The sequence below is a fragment of the Denticeps clupeoides genome, chromosome 6, assembly GCF_900700375.1.
Source record: "Denticeps clupeoides chromosome 6, fDenClu1.1, whole genome shotgun sequence".
NCBI lineage: Eukaryota > Metazoa > Chordata > Actinopteri > Clupeiformes > Denticipitidae > Denticeps > Denticeps clupeoides.
The window spans coordinates 21,073,265-21,091,179 of NC_041712.1; the positions used below are offsets into that span (position 1 = coordinate 21,073,265).

General features: G+C 45.9%; 1 protein-coding gene across 1 annotated transcript in view; it reads right to left on the reverse strand.

Annotated features, from left to right (window-relative positions):
• The window catches only part of efnb1 (ephrin-B1), a 55,862-nt gene that overhangs the window by 10,767 nt on the left and 27,180 nt on the right, over nt 1-17,915 (reverse strand). The window lies entirely within an intron of this gene.

Consider the following 17,915-nt stretch of genomic DNA (forward strand, 5'->3'; position numbering starts at 1 on the left):
TTAGCCTCTCATTGGGGTCTGAGTCAAAGAACAATTGTGGCTCATCTGGAAGTCTGAGAAACCAAAGGGAAAAAGTGCGTGAATGAACACACACAGACACACACACACACACACACTCCCGCCCGGGTCTATTGGTTTTTATTCATAGTGGCACTGCAGGAAGCCTCATTCACTTCATTTTCTCAGCAATTTTCTCCCTCCATACCAACCTTTACCAGTCTGTCTGTCCGTCTCTCTCTCGCTCTCTCACACACTCCTCTTATTAAACACCGGAGATACGTGCTCATTAGAATGTGTGAATGGCCGGTGGAGTAGGGGGGTGTTTGGCTAATAAGGTCCTACTCCAGCACAATCAAAGACACAACATGAGGAGTGGACTGGTCTCAATGAAACAGGGGTTGGGTACACTCACACACACACACACACACACACACCCTCCTCTCCCACTCACAAGCTCAGAATGGGGTGCTTGTTAACCTTGCATGTCTCTTTAGTCTGTCAGCGCGTGAAGTTTATAGATTCTATGCTGGGCGGGGCCACCGCGATCCCGGCTAATGGTGGAGGGGAGGGGGGTTTATTTGAGCCGGTACTAAGCAGTAACGATGGAGGCGGCGCCAGCATGGTGTCACACTGCTTCCTTTTGACATACACAAGGTTCCCACTGGCATAGACCCCGAACATAATGTCATAATCTGCATAGTGCACAAAGGGTTAAATGTGAAAGTGAAGTGAAGCTCTGCAGCACAGCACACGGTGACACAACTAAATGTGTCCTCCACATTTGACCCATCACCTTAGTGAGCAGGGGGCAGCCATGAAAGGTGCAAGAGGAACAATATTTTGCTCAGTGGCGCCTAAGTGTGGTACGGGTACCACTTTGAACCGGCAACCATCCGATTACGGATCCACTTCCTTACTCGCTAGGACACCACTGACAGTAGAAGCCAAATTCACAAGAATCATGGTGTAACAGGAGACGTTTTTAGATCACGCAATGCAGGTTCCAGTGTTAAATGACACCAGAAACTGCATTAATAGGCGATTCATAATCCAACACAGGCCTGACAGCTCAACAAACTTGACATAATTTGGGATGACAGACTGACAGACACGGAACTTGTTGTTCTGGCACATGCCTAACCGACCTTCACTGACTGCGTTATAAAAAGCTGCGTGAAGGAAATACAAAATTAAAAAGCCAGAGAAGGCTCAGACATGCAGTTCTCTTCTTTTTGTAATGAAACTGAAAGTAGAATAAAAAAAACCTTACTCTCAGTCTAGACTATGCTCCCAAAAACACACGAAACTTGTCCCAACACAGTGATTATGGGTAATAAAGTCTTACAACCCAGACGAGGTTGTTTTTCATATTTGCTTATTTTTTACATTTGTAGTTGTTCCCCCGAAGGCATAAAAGCATCCCTGCAGATTATTTTTTACATTTTGTCTGTGCAGTTTTTCTGTGTCTCAGACTATGCACCATGGGTAATGTAGTTCTCTACCTCAGAGGCGGGTACAGGCGGTAAATGTGCTCTTGGCTGAAAGGTGAGCGTAGCTGAAGCGTGAAAGGTGGCGGTATTAGTCATTAGTGTTACGGCGGCGGACGACGAGCTGAACACACCTTGGGAGGAGGCGGGGACGGCGAGAGTGGGCGAGTGAAAGAAAGCGACAGAGGAGAATGAATAGACCGTTGATGGTTCACCAGTACACTGCTCATGTGTGTGTGTGTGTGTGTGCATTTACACCATGCCCACCGTTCAGGATGATGTCAATGCGATTAAAATGCCTGGCGCTGGGAAAGTTGCCAGGCAAAGGACAAGTCATGCACACACACACACACACACACACTCTGTCACACTGTGCTGGCATCTCACCACGCCATGGCGCTAACATTGAGCAGCAGGCAGGACGAGACAGCTCAATCAGACATACGGGCACAGGACTGGGCAGAGCTGCTGGCCACCACACACACACACACACACACACACACACACACATACACATACAATAGCTAATTATATATGGGCATGAAATCTGTCTCCATGCCTGACACAGGACAGTAATGTGGACGGATGCCTTTCTGCGAGCGCTTCATCACTCTTCACAGCACACCTCCACGAATCATTTCAATTCTGCTACACCCCGGCTCGTCATTAAAAGCGCCGGGCCACTGTCAGACATCGCCCCTCTCCAGAATTCCTCTGCTGTCACCCTGGAGACCGAGACGTGGAGGGTTAAAACCTACGAGGGTTTACCTATTAAAATGCCAAAGCGGCAGCAGCACAGCAGGAGCGAAGAATTGTGCACTGCGCAAGAATTAAAACCAGCTTGGAGAACCACAGCGACGTGGGAACATGATCCAAAGTGGGAACATTATCACACTGAACGGTTCCAGGAGGATACAGCAGAATGCGATTAGCGGGTCCTTATTAATGTTATTATTTTGTTCCATCGAATTTCCAGAAGATCTCAAACTCCTTCATGCTAGAGCTACACTACTCCTAGCATGGAGCGACTTTCCCCACCAGAGAGGTCACCCACGTAATGGAGACAAATTTACTTTATTAAGATGTGGTAAACAGAGGGGAGGTTTTTTTCCCCCCACTCTTTTTCGGTGGAACAGATAAAGGGGTGTAACTTCAGACACGAAGAGGGAGGGGCTGGGGAAGAGGGAGGGGCCACAGGATACTTTGTATGGTTGTGGGCCGTCGCAGACGAAAGATGACAATCGTGAAACTGTGGTGGTGATTTCTTTGCTTGTGAACCCGGTGTTGGGTTCATGGTCAGCGTCTTGTGACCTGTGATGATTCTCTGACAGTCTATTCATTAAATATATATATATAGAACTAGATTTCACGCTGAAAAAAGTGTACATGGGATAGCAAGACAGCAAATTTTTGTTTTTTTTTCATCTTGCTAAGTTGTCAGGCACAGTTACAGCATGGTGTTTTGTTCCTCTGTACTGACTAGCCTTCAGTTCAATATTAGTCATCATTGCACGGTCTGCATACTTGTCATTCCCAAGTTTATTGGATTCACAGCCTACAGAAGGTATTAAATACTAGGTGGCATGTCAGCCACCGTCCCCACACACTGCTGCTCGGGCGCCTTCCACGGCTGCCCACTGCTCACCAAGGTGATGGGTGAAATGCAGAGGGCACATTTTGTTGTGTCACCGTGTGCTGTGCTGTGCTGTGTGTATCACAATGACAAAAACAATCACTTTCACTTCAATACAGCAGCCAGTCTTCTGTTGAACTGCATTTTACTGAATCTTAAATGTCTGATCTGAACGAAGCAAAGAAAAGGCTGCTTTTAAATCATGCTGATCCTGCTCTTATCAGCACTGTAATTCACACACACACTCTCTCACTCACTCATAAATGGGCTGTAAAGATAATGATGCATGATGTCAGTGCGTAGGACGTGCTGAGTGCGGTAATGCCTCTAGACTTTGACCCGATTGAGGCAAAAACTGAAACCACCTTTATCCAGACACACACACACACACACACACACATACACTTAACCCACTAACACACCCACAACCAAAACCTCCCTTAGGCCTTAACCACAAATAGACTTTGAACCGAAATCATGGGCAGGGTATTTTTTTTTCCCTCCTTCTTCGGACTCCTATCGCTCTCCTCTCTCCGTAACCGAAGCCGCAGATCGCGTTTCACAGAGATAACTCCGTCCATTTCCCCCCGCACGCCGCCTGCCCGCCTCGGCCGCTAACAGCGGGCCGCATTGTTTTCTGCCAGTGGAGCAGCGCTCCCCCGCTCCGCGGAAACACTGGCCGGCCCGAGTGCGTACGGAGGTGCATTCATTTTTATGCCGTGCAGGGGCGAGGCTCTGGAACAGGAACTTGAGGCCGAGGCCAGCGCGCTAGGCGGCTGAAGCGGCTACTGGCAGCTGCCGGGCTTCTCCGACGGCGGCGGCAGGGATGTAATCCATTTCTGTAGGTATGAGTTGAGGAGGCGGGGTCTAAAAAATAAATAAATAAACTGACAAACCCCCAACACACACACACACACACACACACACACACAGCCTAAACATCTGAGACGCACCGAGAAGCTGCGCCTCGAGGGTTACCATGGGAACTGGGAGACGTAGCTGCTGTGACGCTGGACGCAAATGGGATCGATGGCGAGTGCCGCTGACGAATGTTTTTTAGATTAGCCGCAAATGAATTTCAATTGAGACGCTGCACTTCCTGTTGGGAAGGCGGTCGGTTGAGCTGTGTATTTTTCTCACACACACGCACACACACACACACACACACACACTCACACACGGTAGACAGAGCGAGTGAATATGATGCAGTCTGACTGGTGAAAAGAGTTTTTCCCCTCCGAGCTGCTGTTTGTCGCGTTTAATCAAAAGCAAGAAAAGGTTCTGGGTGAAACGGCATCAAATCGACTGACGTGAAATGACTAGATACGAGCTGACAAGATGCTTCCCGAAAGTTTCTAGTACAACAACAAAGGCAATGCAACGGGCAAATACGGGCCCTATTTTCCAGGCACTTCCTAAGCGCACAGGGCACATTCACTAATCTGACATCAAGCACATCTTCTGCATTTAGAGGAACAAACCATTCCAACAGAGGAGTTATACGTATCATTTTATTCTGACACCCCGTAATCACAAGGTTACCGGTTCGAATCCCGATCCACCAAGGTGCCACTGAGCAAAGCACCGTCCCCACACACTGCTCCCCGGGCCCCTGTCATGGCTGCCCACTGCTCACTCAGGGTGATGGTTAAATGCAGAAGACAAATTTCAAATTGCTGCTGTGTATCACATTGACAATCACTTCACACTTCACTTCATATGGCCATGAAACTTTTGTCCACGGTTGTAGAAATAGGTTGTATGCATGCATTTTTATTATTATTGTTTTTGCTTGCTAGTTGCTACGTAAATAACAAAAAGGGGTGGAGCTTGAGGAGGCGACTGCAAAAAGTCACAAAGAGCCCAACCTGAGACCAAATTTGAACCATCCTGACATCCTGACCTTAAATTAGGTCCAAACAAGAAATAACTGCTTGCTGGTTTTCTGCTTCTTGGAGAGGAGGACCTAACTCCCCACCTATTATTTCTGACTCCTACAAGTACCGGGCATGATTGACAGCTCTCGTGCACCATACATCCTTATTCTGGACAATATGAACCCACCTCCACTCCTCCCGTTCTCCTCTTCTGATGGGTGAACAGATAAATGTGACATTAGTGAACGGGCCCCACATGCTACATCAGGAAAATGGAGCCCCTTTGTGTGTGTGTGTCTGTGTGTGTGTGTCTAACCAGTGTGTGTAATTTGAACTCTTCTATCACTCTGCTGTAATAAATGTGCTGTTTGGACACTTAACACCTTTAATTATCTCAAACTCACTTCTTCCTCCTGTGATTGTGTGTCTGTGTGTGTGTGTGTGTGTGTGAGTGTGTGTGTGTGTGTTTTGCACATGTGATGGTGTTGCTTTGTTTTCCCGTCTCTCGGCAGGAACATTAAGTTCCAGACGAACACCGCGGGTCGGGCAAAAGTAATATATTCCTGCTGCTTCTGTACGAGCTGAAGTGTTTACACTTTGAAAACAATACGGTGGCGTTTAAGTGAAGCTCTCGCTCCCGAATGCAATTTGGAGGCCCCGCATCACGTGGGCCGACTTAACATTAATGTCTCCCGTGGCAGAGAGATTCGGTTCCTGCAGCCGAGTCCTATATGGGCCTTTTACTAGCTGCTTTTCACCTGCTCGCTGGTTGCCACGTAAATAGGAGGAGCTTGAGGAGGCATCTGCAAAAGGCACGAAAAAAACCCCAAATTTAAACCAACCCCGAAGTCCTGACCTCGAACGGGCTGGGGTCGGTAAGGACCCGTGAAATGTTTCCCATTATTGAGTTTGGCGGCGCCATTAAGCAGCTTCACCAGGGGTAAATCTGACGGCTCCGCCTCGGCACCGCCCGAGTCACAGCACAAGAATCGCCGACCGTCGGGCCCAAACAAACATGCTCCAGTGGGCTTCTGGGTAAACACGTGGGCCACAAATAGAGCATGACATGCATTTCCATAAGGTCATATATTTACAGGGAGCCTGTAATTACACCAGCATGTCGGAGCGTAATGGCGGTACGGGCAGAACCGTAAGCACTGGTTTTTAAATGATTAATTCTCTAATTACAAGGCTGATGGAACGAGGTAGGGGGATCAACACAGGGTCGCAAGAACGTTCCGGGCTGGCGTGGAAGGAGAGGCGGGGACAGAGAGGCCATATATAATTAGATGGTGAATGCTTTTTTTTTTTTTTTAATTTCTGCTCAACAATCGGAACGACAAAGGAGCCAAAGCCGGAATGAAAGGAAGCGAGAACACCAAAAGAACCGGGGGGGTGTTGTTCTCACGTCATCGCTCTTTTTAGGTTCAGTTACACGCGGAAAAGAGCACAACAGAGCCGTCATCCTGCTGTTCTTTTCTCCCACACTCGTCCGTGTTGTAACACGCGCTCCCCGGCGGCCCGGGAGCCGGAGTCGGACAGGTACACAGGTAGTCCATTTAAGAGGAGAGAGAGAGAGAGAGAGAGAGAGAGGAACAGAGGGGGGCGAGGAGAGACGAGCAAAGAGGCCGACGGCGTTCGGGAGACGCGGCGCTGAAAGACGACAAGCAGGGGCCGAGTCTGGCCTAGCGGAGTGGGCGCGAACAAGCGCCGGCACGGCGGCTCCTCAGCCCCCATTTGCCAGAGGGCCGTGACAGCCAGCGGCGGGTCCCATCGAGGCCAGACACGGCCCGTTTTCATAAACAATCGCAGGCAGCAGAGATACGGTTACCAAGTTAAAAGCCCGCACTGACGGCGTGTCAGGGTCAGAAGAACGAGCAGAAAGTGAACGTAAGGGTGGAGATGTTAATATCTGAAGAAACCATGATCCCGGTTCCCTTTTCACAAGAAGCAAATGTATTTTTTTATTATAATCTAACATTTTATTAATATGTCAATCAAAATTCTGAATATAAATACACAAGTGCATTGCAAAAATATTTGCCTAATTTTATTTGAAAAAGGTCAATTTCCAACAGTGCTATATTGTGTAAAGTGTATTTATTGTTGATTATGGAGGATGCAAATCCAATATCTCTAATTGTTAGAACATTTCACCTATGATCATTTTAAAATATATATCTTAATTTATACAGTAAATGCTCGGTTGGGGCTGATGGTTTAAAGATTTGAGGATGTGGGTATTGGCCCAGATTTTCATATCAGTAAATTAATACACAGTATTATGAAACGTTTCAAAAGGCAATAATAATACAATTTCTGCTCATGTCTTTGCTCCCATGAATGCAAAGTGGACCTGTAAAACTTTATACTGACCCATTAAAATACAGAACACACACAGACCAAGACAGAGTTCCCAGCATTCCACCAATCATATTAGAGACGACCTTTAAAATCCCAGAGGCCAGAGTCACGGCAGGAGCAGGAGGGTCTCCCAGCTCACCCTTTCTGGTCCATCAGACAGAAACACACTGGAGGAAGAGACCACGGCTTTGACGGAAATAGGGAGAGACAGATTTTTAATTTCAGCTGCTTAGCCTGTCAGCAGGGTTAGAGGGGACGCTGTGTGTGCGTGTCTGTGAGAGAAAACCCCACTCCACTGACAGGCCGCACTTCGATCCAGTCCCGTTTTCCAGAAGAGCCTCACCGAAGCCCATTTAAATTTCCCTCTTTCCCTCGATAATGTCTTCATTACGAGACCGGCGGAAAGCGAGGGACTCCCGACCACAGTGCAGATGTGACTGACAGTCAACGGTGCGCCGCGTCTTTCCTTCCTGACAGGGAATAATGGCATTGGACCGTGATGATTAGATAATCACATGACGCGGTATGATGTGAGACGTGCGTCTGGGTGTTTTTTTTCCCCCGCTGCACAAATTCAATAGCGCAGGTCAGCATGACGCTGATAACGAAGCAGCGCATCGATACAGCACCGTCGGTGGGAAAAAAGGTTATCCCAGGCATCAAAGGGGAGAAGCAGTACTGCTTCTGTTACTTTAGTCCTGTCTGAGATGCTGACATTCAGAACCCGAGGCTGAATTGGACCCACTGGGCTTCCTTATGTTTACTTGCACAGAGCTGCTCAGAATCAACATTATGGCTTGGAACACACACACACACACACACACACACACACTGACATCTCATACATTTCCTGGCAAGGACACTAGTCGTTTAATAGATTTCAGTGTGTATGACAACACGATGGTATAGGAAACTTCAAATATGTACAATAAACACTTTCAAATCCTTTTTTGCATATTAACTACTCACATCATTGAAACCCAGACTGATGCACCTAACACCCATCCATCTCGCTTCCTGAAAGCAACAGTCTTTTCATTTTTGCAGATTTCAAAATTTAGGGAGTGGAATATTTGTACATGTAGAATGTAAAAGCCCACAGACAGCCGGAATACACACAATGACAAACACAAGTATTTGAAAATCTTTTTGCTATTTGTGTGACTGCAGTATACAGTGAAAGTGAAGAATTTGCCATTGTGATTCACTGCAGCACACAACAAAATGTGTCGTCTGCATTTAACCCATCAACGCTAGTGAGCAGTGGGCAGCCATGAAAGCCAGGAAACAGTGTGTGTGGGGACGGCACCTTGATCAAGGGGACCTCATCCTTTGAACCAGCATCCTTCCAATTACCCGCTACACCACCATATAGACCTTGTGAAGGTATATACAATATTTACTGTAAAGAACGCATCATGTTCTTTACAGTAAAGATGCATCTTGTTTATGGTAACATTTACATTTACAGCATTTATCAGACGCCCTTATCTAGAGCGACTTACAATCAGTAGTGACAGGGACAGTCCCCCCCCTGGAGCAACTCAGGGTTAAGTGTCTTGCTCAGGGACACAATGGTAGTAAGTGGGGTTTGAACCTGGGTCTTCTGGCTCATAGGCGAGTGTGTTACCCACTAGGCTACTACCATCGTTGTGGAACGATCTGCTCTCTGTAAGGAATTTACTGGAAATCTACTGAATCCTGGGATCAAACATCTGCTTCTTCCGCTCCTTCGCAGTGGAGGTCGTCCGTCCGTCCGTTCGTCCGTCTGTCTGTAAAGCTCCAATCCCACAGTGGACACACATCCTCATTAGTAACGGATTCAGTCAGAGAGACAAAGAGGGATGAATCCTCCCCTCCTCCTCTACAGAGCAGGTGTGAGTGTGTGTGAGCGTGTCTTAAGTCACTATTTTTCCTCAAATCCGCATTGCGTGCTTGCACTGATTTTTGGTGTGTAACTGTGTGTGTGTGTCTGCACATTATGTTGTGAAGGCTGTTTAATGTCTCCCCATGAAGACAAATACATCAATATTGCAAACAGACCTACCCCAGACCAGGAAAACACACAAACAAAACAATTAAAAAAGGACAATAAACCAACCACACACACACACACACACACACACATATATCCGTGTTGTGCATGTGAACAGCACTTGGACTCCTCTTGTCACCCACTCCGTGAGCTCTGAGGGGCGTCACCTCCTGTCACCGCACTGCTGTGAACACTGGGCCGGCGGTACGAGTGCGCTCTGTTATTTCTGACGAGAGCCACTTGGAATTTTGGCCGTAATTCCACAGTTCATCACCGCTTTTTTTTTTTGTCAGCCCGGATTCGTATTTTCAGGACTGGCACGGGATCCTTCTACCCCGCTTCTATATCTCCCATCGGTTATTTTCGGGGGATTGATGGGTGTGATTGGGTGAAAAACGGTGGCACGCCCAGCGCCCTGTGAAGTTCCCCATCCATCGCAAAACAACTCTGACAGCGGCGGAACCGTGAAGCTCCCAGAGACCCGACAGACAGCGGAAGAATTTATAGATCCGAAAAAACAGGCCGATGAAACACACACACACAAACACACAACACACAGATAGACGCCAATCAGATATCCCTGGAGGCTTATAATACGAACGTTATCAGGTTCTCCAGCTTCAGACAAAATACTCCAACAGAAAATCAACTACGGGAAGTACGTGTTCTCTGCCCTATTAAGCTATTGAGTGTTAATAATGAAGAAAACCTGTAACTTTTCTACACCGAAGTCCTGCACAAACACACAAACGCAGGCATATGCACTGTGGAAAGAGGCCCGTTGGCTTGGTCTCCGAGGCCTCTGTAATTATGTCTCATTATTGCAGTACTCGGTGACACGGCGTCCTCAGTAAACAACCCAGAGGGGCTTTTGCCACCAACGCCCAAAGACACACACACATACACACACAATGCACACGCAATAAAGGGCAGATGAAGTTGTATATGTTCTGAAAGAACATATACAATTTTTGAAAGCTTTCAGGTGAAAAAAGGGAAATTAAGATTAGAATGTATTGTTCTAAAATTTTATTAAATTCCCCACTATTTGTAGGTCAGTAAATGCATTTGTGCAATGTACAAAAGATCAGATCTCCAAGCATTCCAAGTATTCATCCCATTACTGCTATTTGAAAGACTCTCACATCATACTGGGATTAAATGGATCCCAGTCGACGCATCCCAAGGGATTCTGCCACGAAAGCGAGAGGAGAGGAAAGAAATGTATGCATATTTTTCTAAGCTTTTCCACCGAAAATTGCAATGCTGATCGTATCGTATGCAACAAAAAGCATGTGTATTAAATTAGAACAGCATTTTTCACCAGGACCTTGAACTGCACAGCCTGTGTGTGTGTGTGTGTGTGTGTGTGTGTGTGTGTGTGTGTGTGTGTATGTGTGTGTGTTTCTCACAATCTGTCCACTAATCCAGACGCTCCTTCTGACCGGAGCGCTCTGTGAGTCTGGAGCCACACAGACAATGGAAAATATGAGGATGGCAGCGGTGACCCTGTTTCTTCCTGTGGCATGGTTTGTGTTCACATGCCACTCTTCAACCGTATGTGTGTGTGTGTGTGTGTGTGTGTGTGTGTGTGTGTGTGTGTGTTTGCGCATGGAAAAACAAAGCCTGTATTGTTCCTCACGAAAAACATCCTCTAAATGAACCTCGGCCACAAAACCATCTGAAGGCCCAGGCTGAAAAGAAAAGCGGGACGTGGCCTTGGCGTGTGCCCCTGATCTTCTCCATCTCACCGCCACTTTCTCAACCTCACACACCTAATCCCGCCCACCCCGCCCTGCTCGCTCTTCCTCTCCACGCACCATCACCGCTGACCTTTCCCTGGCGCCCTTCCGTTGCCACCGATCGATGGGAGCCTTTAGACGTACAACTGCGGCCGCACCTCTGACACGTGTCTCGCGCGCACACACACACACACACACACACACACGGAGCACCGGCCTTCAAACGGCTACAGATGGCTCCACCCAGGAACACGCCCTTCCATCAGATTATGAGCATTCACTTTAATTACATGCAAGCAGCATGCAATTCACTTACCCCACTATCGCAAATGGGCCCCGCGGTTCCTATAGCAAATCGTCCTTCCTGAAATTCCGACACAATGATTTGTGTTGTTGAAACGATTATTTAAATTTTATTTGTTGCAGAGGTTTCGCAGTTATTTTGTGAAGAGCAAATGTTGGCTGTTGTAGCACGTTTGTGGAGACACAAACTGCCTGCCGGTGTTTGGCTGGAAGAAACAGGCCATTAACACAAGTCTATGTGTGTGTGTGTGTGTGGCTGGCAGACAATAGGCGAGGCAGCATGGCTGTTAAACAGAAGTGACTGGGGGATTATTAAAAAGCCTCTGTTCAAAATATCAAGAGACGACTGAAGAAGGAAGTGGAGAAAAATTCATTCACACGGACCGGGCCGAGCCACATCGCTTTTCTAAAGTCTCCCACACTTACCAACAAACATTTGCGTTCATTTGTGCCAGAATAAATGCAGAGTGAAGAGCTCAGACGAAGTCATCTGCACCCATTGCCACTCACTTGGCACAGAACAACAGTGCATGTTCTACCCATGACCTGGTTCTAACATGAAGAACGGGTGGAGCTAGTGCAGAAAAAGGTGTGTGCAACCCTGCAGAAATTAGCTCAAATTATCACTGGACTACATTGCAGGGTGAAAAGATTTCTAAGTTTTTCTACCCAAATATGCTAATTAATTGATATTCTGATTGAAATTCTGATCTGATATGACATGCCAACGGGTATTTTTTTCTTCTACCGCATACTTTTTATGAATATGGCTTGTTTGCTAGGATTCATTCGCAAGATTTCTTTTTTCATTGAGCTTCATTTTCTATCACTGAGACCATGAATTCCATGACTGTTAGTGGTCTCTCTGTTATCTGTATATGGAAATAAAATGTGAAACTTGACCACGTGGAATGATCACAGCGCTGCTCTCTTTAAACATGGATTACGCAGTAACCTCCAACAGCGTCAACAGATCAGTGCTCTAAACATTTTTGGAGGAAAGGCAGAGCCATTAAAATGAAAAGGAGGTAACAAGGACATTCTTTGAAATGCACAGAGAGAGAAAAAAAAAGAGTTTATTGGTCCTCCATGTTGCTCTTTCCCATTGTTCCTCTGGTGGAGGATTCCTTTCCAAACCAAAACTCGAACAAGCACCCTGCCACTGCTGCTCCGTAAACAGAAACAGGGAGATGAAAGACAGTGAGCAGGGAGTCTAAAAAGAGAAGAAACAGAGCAAAATGGTGGGGATGGGGAGGTAGCAGAACGGAGCTCTCTGTCCTCTCTAGTGTGGTCTCGAGAGAGTTAGCAAGTTGCTGGGAGTATTTCGCTGACTGGGCCCTTTGTTCAGAACCTAAGTCGAACTACAATGAGGTCAACCAAGAAAGAGAAAAATAAAATGATCTAAGATCAGATCTGGGCCACAAAAGGCCACAACTCCAGCAGAGAAAGAACCAGAAAACTCCAGAAACATACCTACGCTTGCAATTACATGGTGAATCCAAAGCGTACACATCAACATGGCGGGCACCTCTGACAAGCCTGATGCAAAATCCATCCGCCAATAAGCAATTCGGAATCAGGAGTGAGTCCCACAGGGCCCTGTCTTTGGCCCACTGAGGGTTTCAGAAAGAAATATTGGAGCAGTGGTGAGGACCGACCATAGGATCAACATTGAAAAAACATGCACACCACAAAAATTTGCAGGAATACAAAAACATACGCTCACAAATCTAAGTTTACATACAGACATGCAAACACACAATTTTTTTATGGTATGCATTCATCTACATACACACATACATACACACACAAGCACACACACACACACTTGGCCTCCACCTTGCTGAGTGAGCCCAGTGTTGTGTGGCCACATCCCAAACCCCTTAAAACCACACCATTCCAGCTCCGGCTAATCTACCCCATAATGACCACCACACACCCCAATCGGCCATGTGTGCAGTGGCAGTGGAGGATTCATTTAAACGCTTTAACACACAAATTACTGAGCGGACGACCGCAATTTTCAATTACATCCAATGCGTAAGCACAGCCACTGACTTCAGCAGATGCTCTTCCCTGAGCTGCATGGGCCTGCTATTTATGAACTTTAACTGAGCGTTAATTATTTTAAGTGCAGGGGACCTCCAGGTAGCACGTGGACCACAATCACTGCAGAAGTGCTCGGTGATCTCCGCATTAAAGCACATGCAGTGAGCAGAATTTTAATGGGTGTGTTTATAACCATCGGTAGCTTCTGCGGTTTCTCCCTTCAAAAGGAAAAAAAAAAAAAAAAAGATATCTGGAATTATGGAGGAATGCTCAGCGGAATTTTAAAATATATGTTCATGTGAGCAGTTACTTACAGCGCATGGGGACTGGGGATGAATATGTATGCACACATACTCTCTTTACCCTCAGTCTTTAAGGCTCCGTCAGCCTTAAGCACACACACACACACACACACACTTATGGCATTTTCATAAATCCTCTCATTTGTGAAGTGAGAATGAGTTGGTTCTCGTGGCTGTCTGCTATAGGTGTCTGACACGACCGACATGATGTCTGCTCATTCTTTGTGCCTCTTGATTGCTGCTGTTCAGAGAGGAGTACACACGCGCACTTGACTCAGTTTGCCTCCCTGTAACACCTTTCCAGCGAGAGCGCGGTAATTAAAGGAGCGGCTTCTCGGGCCCTCCACTGCTTATTCCATAAACAGACTGCGTTATATAAGCCAAGTGTCTGATCTACAGTGAGCAGGAGCAGCAATCCGATGGTAATTTTAATTAAAAAAAATTACATTATTAAAAAGAGTTACTGAAGATGATAATGCAGACAAAAACACACCCATAAACAGATGCATTAGTATGTTGCTGAGACACACACCAACACACAAAAAACTGGGATTAGTGGAAAAATACAAGGGCATGAATACAATAGTATGCTTTGTGTAGACACCCACACGGGCACACACACACAAAAAAAACATTTTGTGTGGATGTAAATATTAAAGCAACATTGTCTCTAAAATAAAATCAGTATAATTGTGTCCTAGATATTACTAGATATTACCAACATGAATGCTGAATTAAATGCACTTAATTAAAGTAAAAGTAAAAACATGATTATTCTGTCATTCCAAATAAAGACTATATTGAGCAAACTAATGCAACATACTATAATTACTTATGCTTTGAGTGGTTAGGCCCACTGTGGAGGCCAGTTTTTGGTTTATTTGCTTTTTGTCACTACCCAGCATGCTCAGTTGCGGATGTTCGGTAGATTTTACCGAAATTCCACTGTTAACAGGTACTCTTAATTCAGACTGTTCTGGAAAATACACCCATACAAACATACACTGAAGTTGGCTAATTCACGTTATGCCAAAAAAGGAGAAATAGGAAAATAAGATTCACCCTGTAAAACGCTGCACACACATACGGATGCACCAGAATAGTTGCTGAAATGCACACACACACACGAATAAAACAAGCCTTAGTTATATGTGACCTCCTTCGCCCCATAGCCACCAGAAGAAAAATGAAGCCGTTAATTTTCATTCTTCTTCTGTGGCCCAAAAACTATTCTGGCAGCAGCCGAGTCCAGAGGCTGCGGTCGGAGCAGCGCTACATCAAAGTCCGTCCTTGTGTCCTCCGAAATCACAATCATATGTCTGGGTCTCCAAACACACCCGGCTTCCCACCTTCTCCGGGGCCCCCGGGCCCAGCGGAAGGGCCCGGTCTCTGCCCCCGGGGTTCCTGGCCGACTCACGGCCGACCACGGGCCTCCTCTGGAGAATAAGCGAGGTCCTGGGCTAATTGGGTCGTGACAAAATGGCCGCCTTCTCACCCACCTCGTCCCTTTGTTCCCCTTGATGAGGCAGGCAACACAATACTCCAGATAAAAGCGTCGGTTCTCACCGCGCCGTTCCAGCGAAACCCTGGCCCTTTTCCCCCGATAAAGCCGGCCATTAGGCGCACCCGGGGACCAATTGAGGGTCCGGGAGAAAAAAAGGAGGAGAACCTTTCAACTGCAAATTTCCTGTTCTTCATTTTTCAGCGTTTCCAGCTCTTTAATGTCCCTCGTGAGAGCGTGACAGCGCTGTTCCAGGGCCGTGCTTTTTGCATTACCTTCTGGCTCAGAGGCAAAGCAATACTCCAAGTCCATCCTTTCACTTCTTCTTCTTCTTCAATTTCTTATTTTAAATGTGTAACTTACCTGTAAACCACGCCCTCTTTCTAGAATAGCTTTTCTCTGAAGAATATTCTCTAAGAATAGAACGTTTTCAGACACACAGAAATACAAGCTATAATCATGCCTTTTTTACTCATAGATATGCATGCACACAACATGCACTGGTTACGAATTCATTGCATTTTGGGGGTGTCTATCATCTTGGTTTCAGCCAGGGCTCTCGGAGGGGTGTCCGTCCAATTTATCTCACACACACAGAGGCATTGTGACATCCAACTCCATGCTGCTCCTCATAAAATCTCCTCTCCAGATTAACAAAGACACATGTGGCCCCTGGTCCAGATGTGTTTGTGCATGAGTTGTGTTTTTAGTTTGTTTTTAAGTATGTGTGTGTGTGTGTATGTGCATATGTGTTTTTGTGTCTGTGTCATTATACACTGGCTGGGAACATGGGCACTGGTAATTGTATGTGTGTTAGTGTTGGGTGATATAATTTGATGGGGGTTGTTGGCTATGATTAGATTCGGCTGTCTGATGGCCTGTATGTGTGCATGTGAGTAGGAGACAGATAAATTGTGCTTGTGAGTGTGTCCGGGTGTGTGTGTTTGTCTGTGTGTAATGAGTAGACTCAGAGGGGAATCTATTACCATTACCACAGGCTGATAAGCAGCTCAGTGTGGGGCTCTGGCCAATTGGCAGATTAAACCAGAATCACAGGCCAGTTTAACCTTCATTACAACCCAATTAAACCAGTAAACCAGCAAAGCAGCCCAGTTCAGGCTGCACCGGGGCCAACTTAACCCAGTCTCCAGGCCCCGAGGTCAGGATTAAGCCTTCCGGTCCGCCAATGCACCCTAGCCAGGGGTAGAGCTGTGATCAATATACCAATATCATGATGTCAGTCGGGATTAACTCTCATTTATTAGATAATGAACTGGTCACAAGTATTTCAGATGTACACGACATCATTTTCACACCCTTTCTGTTCATCCATGTAAGCAGAAATGTCTCAATCGTTCTCATTTCAGGACATCATTCCTTTGTCCTGTTGATTCTGTTGTGCGAGCATAGAATCATGGGTGCACTAGTGAGAATTAAACAACTATGATTAGGCTTGCTCAAAAATAATGGTTAAATGAACTGAATTAAATAAAAACCAGAATATCTCACAAATGCACGACTAGTTCATTTAATCAGAACGGGTGCAGCCAAGCCAATCAGAATCGAGTATCCATCCAGACTGGGAACAGATGTTAATTAAATTGTAAGTGACGCACTTTTTGTGTTGTGGTCCAGGTACTCAACACCATGCCCTCTAACCCCTAAACATTTTTAAGGGGGTGACAACCAAAGTGAAGCTGGAGAAATGAGTCATGTTATCCGAGTGGAGTGGCATCTTCTATGCATCATTGAGGGAGCTGCTGAGAAATTACATGAAGTAAAATAGAACCACACACACACTCAGACACACAAACACATGCGCCATTAAGTTGGCAGCTCAAGGCCAAAACCCCCATAAAATGTAGTCGCTTTTGCTCTAAATCTAACACTGAAATGCTTTTACACAAATCTTCTGTAACTATCGTGCACGGGAGGCATCCCTGATGAGACGTGTAAACAAACAGACAGGGGAAGATAAAGGGACGGGAGGGACGGGTACAAGGGGAGGGGTGGGTGAATGGGCAATTTTGGTCCGGGACAATGTTTCTTTTTCACTGAGGGTTTTTCACTGGGAGTCCTGAAATGACTTCAGTATGTCACCTCGGTCCTCATAAAGCCTCGGGCCTCATATGTACACACAAAGACTGATGTTCTTTATATGATCTACTTGTGTTGTGTGTCTTCATAGTGCCCCGTTATATTCAAGCTGCACATTTGTTCATAATATAGAGGTAATATACCATACTTTAAAACTTATATAAATATTTTTTTTTTAGTGCAGAGTAACTTTAAGTTATTGATTTGGTGGAAACACCAATTATGGTTTACTGTGTTGTTTCAAGTAGATTAAGGTGACCAATTGCACTCCATGAGATGATATGTATGACAATACAGAGATTACAGTATGGCAAGTTCAACGTGAAAATTCTGTTTGGTACATTTGCAACAATTGATCATGTCCTTCCTAACATTCTGTTTTTGTGTCCTTCAGTACAATGAGGAAAGTAAAGGAAATGCAGCGGGTGTAGTTAAAGACGACAGGCTGCGACAGAGCCTTACATTTCATCATTTATCAGACGCTCTTATCCAGAGCGAATTCAATTCACTAATTACAGGTTGACT